This window comes from Bidens hawaiensis, unplaced genomic scaffold (assembly GCF_021521415.1).
Source record: "Bidens hawaiensis isolate Kalapana, Puna unplaced genomic scaffold, B.hawaiensis_p1.1 tig00032067_1, whole genome shotgun sequence".
In the NCBI taxonomy this organism is placed as follows: domain Eukaryota; kingdom Viridiplantae; phylum Streptophyta; class Magnoliopsida; order Asterales; family Asteraceae; genus Bidens; species Bidens hawaiensis.
Window position 1 is genome coordinate 36223 of NW_027495433.1, and position 8945 is coordinate 45167.

General features: G+C 35.2%; 1 pseudogene; it reads left to right on the forward strand.

Moving 5' to 3' along the window:
• Nucleotides 1–1001: 1001 nt before the first annotated feature.
• Nucleotides 1002–1499, forward strand: LOC143582938 (large ribosomal subunit protein eL27-like; annotated as a pseudogene).
• Nucleotides 1500–8945: the final 7446 nt, after the last annotated feature.

An 8945-nucleotide genomic window follows, 5' to 3' on the forward strand; every position in this document is an offset into this window, starting at 1 on the left:
TCTTGTCTAGGAGCCCCATAACTTTGATGATTAGATAGGTGCTGGTGTCATCAGGCCTCAGCCTCTAGTTTGATGGTTCGGGGATATTTCCTTAGGGACTTCTTCCCGGGGAAGCCCTTGGTTCCAATCTATGAAGCGTCAAAACTAATAATGGGCGACTGAAATTCTGTTTCAGGGTTCAAACTTGGGTATTGGTGATTGATTGGTAGGCCTAATAGCTTACCGCAAAGTTAATACATCATTAAAAAGAAAAAAAAGATGGTTGCAGTTGGCATTCCGCAATACATAATGTCATTTAACGTTCAAAATAAACTAAACATCCATATAAAAAGACCAGCCAAAGTTGGCAATCATCAAAATTAAATTGCAAATTCATAATACAAAATTACCATAACAAAATTACAAGTGTTGGTGTGTAACTGACTTTTATATTTATGTTGCTCATTAAATGGTTGAGAAGAGAACATATATCAAATATCAATCAATCCCTCACTTGTGGACAGTGGTAGGAAGACCTAGGTACTTTAATGAGAACCTGAGTTCAATCCCCACTTGTGTCACTTTAGGTGGATATTGACAATGAATGATCTGCTAGGCCTTGCGAATTTGTAAGTTTGGATCCCGAGACCCACCTGAGTTTTAATCCACCGTGTGTTACGCTAGAGTTTTGCTCTTGTGGCGGCACAACGACTGTTAAATGGCAACATACAGTATGGCTTTTTGAGGGAACGCCTTAGCCAAACTCCAAAGCCAGTGTGACCTTGTTAAGACAACATAGTCTGGCCAGAGTAGGGCAACTGCGATAGCGTAAACACAAAAAAGGAAGTCGTCGTTTGAAAAAAAAAAGACAAGAATCTATATTTGAACAACTTATAAAATCCAAGGGAGTCATCTGCAATATTAAAACTCTGTAGGAAAACCTAATACTTCATTATAAAACCAAACCCTCAGCCATTTCCCGAAACCCTAATTCCTTGTCACCACGGGCGGCTGTAAACAAAAATGGTGAAGTTTCTCAAACCAAACAAAGCCGTAGTCGTTCTCGGCGGCCGTTTCGCCGGCCGGAAACCGTCATCGTCAAGCAATTCGACGACGGCACTCGCGGCCGTCCGTACGGCCACTGCCTGGTCGCCGGAATCTCCAAACACCCGAAGAAAGTAATCCGCAAGGACTCAGCGAAGAAGACAGCCAAAAAGTCGCGCGTGAAGGCATTCATCAAGCTCGTGAACTACAACCACATCATGCCGACTAGGTACACGCTTGACGTGGATCTGAAGGACGTTGTGACGGTTGACGCGTTGCAGTCACGTGATAAGAAGGTTACCGCGTGTAAGGAGACCAAGGCTCGGTTTGAGGAGCGGTTTAAGACCGGGAAGAACCGGTGGTTTTTTTCCAAGCTCCGGTTTCGAAGAGATGAGGTTGTTATTTCCGTTATTATTATTGTTATGATAGTTTTGGATTGTTTTGAGTTTTGTTTTGAGAACTTGAATGAGTTTTGAAGGATTAATTGTTTGAACTGCATTAAGTTTTATATGGTTTTATTCTTGTTTATTTGTTTTTGATATTTGATAGATTAGAATTTTATATTGCATAATAAGTAAACTTGGAGATATGATTGTAAAAATCTTGGCTAGTTAATCTGATTAACCGCTAGTGCCCATCCCCCCCCTTGCATAGCAACTAGCAATTGCTACAACACGCTGATAGGAGAATTGGTAGTTTTTATGAATTTATATTTTATTTACGTGCTTTTTATGGTAATTTTTATGGATATATATGCGTGTTTACTTTTTTTTAGAACGGCGTTCGGAGAGCCTCGCTTGCAAGGTCTAGCTCAAATCTTTCATTGTTAGTATCCACCCAATGCGTGTTTACTTGCTTTTGATATTTGATAGATTAGAATTTTATTTTGCATAATAATTTGAATAGGAGATATGGTTGTAAAAATCCTGATTAGGCGCCAATTAATCCCGAATAATCCCTGTTAATTCTGATTAATCCTGATTTTTCGCTAGTTTTCGCACCATCGCTCGACTAGCAACTGTTTATTGCTACAGAGAACTGGTGTTTGTATGGTTTCAGAAGAATTGCTTTGGTTGTTGATTTTTGGGAGATAAATTTTGTGTTTATAAGTATTTGTTGCTACCAGCAGTAACCGCTATGTGGATTTTAGGCTATTATAGATGAACTATGACACTGTTTAACTAGATTTGAACTAGCTGATGTGTGTTATCTCTACTCTAGTGGTCTTGCTGTAATGAGTTTCTGTCATGCATATGAAACTGAACGTGTGTCTTGCAATGTGTTTTTAGTTTACGTGTCATTTTGTTCCTATTATTTAGCTATGTTATATTTCATCATTTAGCTAGTGGGTTGGTTTTCTAACTCATTGGTTAGACGTAGCATGACTTATCCAGTTGCTTTTTTTTTGTAAGCCTGTATGTTGGTAACTTGGTAGACCGTTAGAAGTATGATGAACATGAATTGATTTCTCTCTATTTCTCTACCTTTTTATACCAGTTGTCTACTCAACTGAGTGTAGAAACAGAAAGAAATTAGGAGTGTATGAGTTTAGTGTATGAGTTTCATCATACTTTTGATGTTTTGCATAGTGCCTTATTTATAGACTTGATAGAAAATAACTGATTGAGTCGTTGCCATTGCTAACTAACGACTGAAAGAACTAATCCACCATCTACATGATGTAATAAGACATAGTAACTAAATGGGATTAGTTAAATGATGCATAGAACTAGCTAAATGCATTACATGACCCACCTTCAATCTGTATGTGTATGGTGACGAACTGAAGCTTATGATAACAAGGCAATCGGATTGTAGATGTGGATGTCGCTTGATGTTTATGCTTATCAAAGTTAAAAGGTTGATGCCTGCTTGTATACTTATCAACTGAGAATATCTACCTTTTTAATAAAAACAACTAAAACTTGGATTAAGATAGAGTTTTGTTATTGGCTAATGAAGTCATCATTCAAAAAACCAATGGTGTGACTTGTTAAATATAATTGTCTTCACAAGTTCACATGACTCCCTTTCCCATAAAGCTAAGTCACCCATACTATGATGTTTACTAACTTAGAATTATCATGTTTTTTTTGGTAAGAGCCCATTAAAACTCGTTGGCTTCAATTCTGTGTTGAAATCAAGGTGTCATGTATACATGTTTTTAGTAGATGTCTAACTTAAATGATTATAGGTTATAAGATGTGTAGAGTTTGGAAACCTCATTAATGATGTTTTAAAGTTATTAGAATTCATGTCGTGAATACATGGTTTAAATTAAAAAAATCATTTGAATTCTCTAGCTAATCACTTAGGGGGTGTTTGGTAGAGAGAATTGAGGGGTGAGAAATGGAATTGGAAAGAATTCTCTTGTTTGTTTATGAAAGAAAGAGGTGAGAAATGGAAATAAACCATTTCCATTTCTCTGATTTTGTTTCTCTAAAAAAGCAGAGAATTGGATTTCTCGACGTTCATTTCTTCCATTAAGGAACACACACACAGCCTGAAAGCAACGACGGGAAGACTGCAATACACTAATCGCCGGTATGTAATTCTTTCTTTCTTTCGTACTTATCATTATCACTCACTTTTGCCTTTTGTTTGCCCTAATATCTTCGCTATACATAAAAACCCTTTCTTTGTCTTATCAATTAGGGCACCAGCACAAAATTAATAACTTTATGTGATTCCAGTTTCCAAATTCAATGTCACAGCGTTTAATTTGACCGAAATCGATGCTGCAAATCATATTATTATTTTCAATTTTACGAATGCGTCCTCTAATTAGAGAACTAGGGTTTGCTACAATTCTTGAAATAAATAGTAATTGCAGTAGATGTATTGTTTGTAAATTGATTGATTGTATCAATTGGTCGATTTCGAAGGGGGTATAATATAACTATAATCACAGACCCTCAAAGGTTTCTCTTTAATGGAGCAAAAAGTTATAATTTTTGTAGGTCATTGCCTTAAATTGATAACATAATTATCCTTTTCTTAATGGCCGAGGCTCGTTAACTTTTTGTCAGTTGAAGATTAGAAGTACATTTAGTTGCATTATAGCCGATTATAGTTATATCAGGTTTTTGTAATTATGCTTAATACAAAATAGTGAGTTTTGGATACCACTTGGATTAATCTTAGGGACCAAGTTTCGATGATTCGATCTTATTTTGTTATTAGTTCAATGCATCATCTACAATCTGTATGTGCTGATTATTCTGTTTTAAGTGTAATGAAATATTCTTGATTGTGGATGCTTAAGTGTATTTGTATTTACATGCACCGTTGCCATTCTGTACTTCAATTCCACTGTTACTACACCCTGTGCTTGCTCTAAACCTAGTGCATTGGTTATGCTTTGTTTTCAAACCTGTTTTATTTATGCAATTTTCATGCATTGATGATCTTCAATGTGTGTGTTTTGCATCTCATGTCCGGTCTATTGGAGTCTGTAGGAAGTTACAGTCTTACAGATGTCTGTTTTAGAGCTTGGATGCTATGTAGGCTTAGAATCTATTTTGGTCTGGCTATTTAAGTTAATAGATACTGAAACTCTGAAAGATTTTTGACTTCTTGTAACCATTCTGTTTTGCTTTTACTTTTCTCATTCTTGTTAAAACGCTTATGTTAAGCTCGTCTAAACTAGGGAGAATTATGTGTATTTGAGAAATTGTCTGTTTTATTCTTTCTTGCTTACTGAAATATGCTAGTAACTTGGTGTATATACAATGCAGATATCGGATATCAGTTTCACGCGTCCTGTGAACCAGCCAATTAGAGGAGCATTAGGGGAACTGGCCATTTATTTATAGGAAGTAATAGAGAGGGCAGAAGCTAGCAATGAATGCTTTGTTGTCAAGTGACCCAATGCATTTTGGTATGTACGATGGCGGGCCATACAGGCATTCTGATGATAAATTGGAAGAACATGGTGGTCGGTGGTACTTTTCACGAAAAGAAATTGAAGAAAACTCACCATCTAGACCAGATGGTATTGATTTGAAGAAGGAAACGTATCTACGCAAATCATATTGCAGGTTCTTGCAAGACTTGGGTATGAGGCTCAAAGTGTAAGCTTCTTTATTCTTAGTTTTGTTCTCTCAAGTTATTATTCTTATTCATGTGCTTTTCTTTATTTGTTGGTAATCAATGAAAAATGCAATTTAGTGCTATAGGGTATTTCTCTTAAAAAGTTGAGTTGAAGTAAAATGTCAACTTTGAGATTGAATTGGTCAAATGATAGTGTGGTAGCCTAAAAATAGTCGGTGATGTGTTATATAAGTTTTAACATTGACATAAACGTTACACCAAATATAGGGATCTAAATGGGTTTGAGACTTTGAGTTAGCTTTGATTCAAATGAAACCTATCTCACAAAAGACTTTTTTGCACAAGTTGGCATGAAAGGTTGGCATGAAAGTGAAAAAATAATGAGATAGCCAATGACATCCAAGTAGTACAGGAGAGGAAATCTTTTGGTCGATAGGGACTCTTTTAGCATGCAAAAAAAGCATTAGCATGGGTTATAAACTCTTCTGGTGTTTACTTGAAATTCATTGTGTAACTACTGATATTGTGAGTTATGATAAAAACGGTTCAAAGCAGCTCATTTGATTGGTAAAGATGTGGATCTAGGACGTTCTTTTCTTGCGTTGACAATAGAAGAGAAAATTGAGATGGTCGAGTTGTATACTGATGGTTCAATGGGATAGTTGTGTATGGTTGAAGTATGTTTTGTATATGAATTGGTTTTAACTATGGTTGATGTTTTTTGCTTAAAAACTATGTTTTGTATGTGAATTGGTTTGATCAATGCATATTTTGGTTGGAATTTATGCATCTTTTTATATGTTTTTTATTTTTTAATAAATATTTGTTATGAAAAAATACTTGTGCTAATGATAAAGTTGATATAATTCTCTGTACCAAACAAGAGAAATGATTCTCAGCTATATTTCTCTACTGAAATCTCTGTACTACCAAACAGAACAGTCAATTCTCATTCTCCATACCAATTCCCTTTCTCTGCAATTCCATTTCTCTATTCCATTTCTCTACAATTCCATTCTCTGTACCAAACACCCCTTAGGATAGTAGACATGGATGAGACTAAACGTGCCAAAACGGAATATAAGAATCCCATAAGTTCTTGGAGTTGTATATGTGACGTAAATGGCAAACATTACCTACCTAAATAGCCTTATCCCATGGATAGAGTTTGGCTAATAACTGGGCATAGTAAAATACGGACCAAAGTCTTTTTACTAGTACTTAGGCTGTCCATTGTGGACCCTTTTATCAATCGTCATAGACCAAGTTAGCAACAATAAAAGGCGCCAAGCGACGCCATCACCTATTTATTGCCATCTGTTTTTAACCTTCCTGCGCCATTACTATGGCGGCGCCATCTCTTTTTGGTGAGTGGGGTCCATTTCAAACTCACTAATCATGTGGAAACACACACTTATTTACTTTTCTTTTATTTTAATTATTAGTTAACCAAGTTAACCCACAACGTTTAAATTAATAGGTGACATGTTATTGTCCCGATGTCTACGTAGCAGTGACGTGACACGATAACTAGCTATTCCACAACACATGGCCTTACAACCAAACTTAACAGTCTCCATTAAAGAAGTTTCATATTGTAAATATTAAACTTTTAAATATAATTTTTGTAGACGTCACTCAAAAGCACTTGTCAACTCCAAGCAATCTCTTGGGTATATCATGTTCCACTTCCAAGAGAAACTACATGACACGAACTTCTTATCACATGATCTAGGAGTTGATGAAAATCTCTCAACAACAAACTCGAAATGAGCGCTTTGAAGTTATAAAAGCACTCATGACATGTCGACATAAGCGCTTTGAAGTTAAAATTTCCTGTTTATATAAAGTTTGTCGCTTGATCCCATGCATTCATCATATGTTTTCTTTTCGTTGTTTGAATCACTAAAGTCGTCGTTGGCTTGTTTGTCTTAATGTCTTTATTTGATCAAGTGACTTGAGTATCGAATGCTTGTATATTTAATATGAATAATAAATATCATTAGGGCTGTAAAGGAACGGAACCGAACCGAACCGAACGAAGCATTGTTTGTGTTCGTTCGTTAAGCATTTGACTTGTTCACGAACACTAACCGAACGAGATTTCTTGTTCATGTTCGTTCATTAACCATTTGAACTTGTTTACGAACGCAACCGAACGGTATTTCTTGCTCGTGTTCACTTATTAAGAAAATGTATTTGTTCGTTTTCATTCGTTAATTTTCTAAGCAAACACATACAAACGCAAATGAACATAAATGAGTTGTTATAATAATAATTAAATTAAAAAACATAAAGAGTTTGGACAAAATAAATAAATATAAAAAGAAGTTTAATGATCAAAATAAACAAATGAAAATGAACTGCCGAACGTAAATGAACGAATGTTTACGAATGCATTACCGAACGGTTCATGAACGCATTACCGAACGGTTCACGGACACAAATGAACAAACAAGACCTTTGTTCATGTTCACTCGCTTAACTTATCAAACGAAATTTCTTGTTCATGTTCGTTCATTTATTAATACGAAAGAGCATAAACGAACTTCCCGCCAAACAGTGCACGAACCATCCGCTGAACATTGGTTCGTTTAAAGCCCTAATTATTATTGTCAAACTTATATAATATGTTAATTATTTCAATCATCATCAAAGAAGATTTTTAGAACTCTGATCATTAAAATTAAATGAAATGAATTATGATAATCTGAAAATGCCACGATTCATAACAAATTTTAAGAGGTGAACATTTTAAATTTTTATTGTTTTTTGAATGGCATGATCGTTTTTACATATTATTTACACGCAATTTGTAAAAGCAAGATTAGTTAATAACTAGTTAGGGTATGCTTGATAAAACTAGCTGATAGCTATAGCTGAAAGCTGGTGGCCGGTGGCTTGAAGCTGGTAGTCAGGGCCGGCACATGGGTGTGGCTGGGTGATCGACGGCCACAGGCCTGTTACCCCGCTAGGCCCGAATTTTTTTTTTTTGAAAAAAATTATATGTATTTTTATTAAAAAAGTATGTATATTTAATGTTTAAAAACAATTACGTTACCACTAGTTTGGTCTAGTGGCAAACGGGTATAACTCACAATCAAGAGGTTGTGGCTTCTATCCTCACTTGAGACATGTTTAATCTTTTTTTTTATACAAAAGTTTTTACACAACCCAAATTATAATCAAATAAGCTCATAGAAAAACTAGACTGTTTAAACTCAACAAAATACTCCTTTTACTTAAGGCCCAAAAAAATTTTTTTGTCTTCGGCCCAAAAATTTTTGTGCTTTCTCGGAGCCAGCCCTTCTGGTAGTTGTAGCTTTTTAGATATATTTAGATTTTTGGCAGAGTAGCTAAAACTTTTAATAAAATGTGTAAAATGACCAAAATAGGCATAACTAAAAAGATAATACTAAATGCATTTATTTTGGAAGGTTATTTAAGTAATTTAAAATACTAAAAGCTTGTAATGTAACACCCCGGCTAAAACGGAAATGCCTGAGTGTGACGTACATATTGCTCAAACACACGTGACACTATTAGGTGACCATAATAACATTATTTCATTTAAATCTTCATGTAACACAAGTTTATCAAATTATACAAGTTGTAATAAATCACAATGTTAAGTTGTCTTTGAATATCCTATAGGCATGCAATGTGTCTTCTAACTTTCATTCTCGTATCGTTACACCTGTAACATATGTATAAAATAAAGACAACTATGAACATAGCTGGTGAGGTTCTCACAGTTTGATATAACACGTAAAAATCATACAATTCATGGACAAGTGATAAACGAGCAAGTAAAGTCCTTTCCAGTTGGTATCAACAAACGTACTCGGGTAATCGCGCAAGTAAGGTCC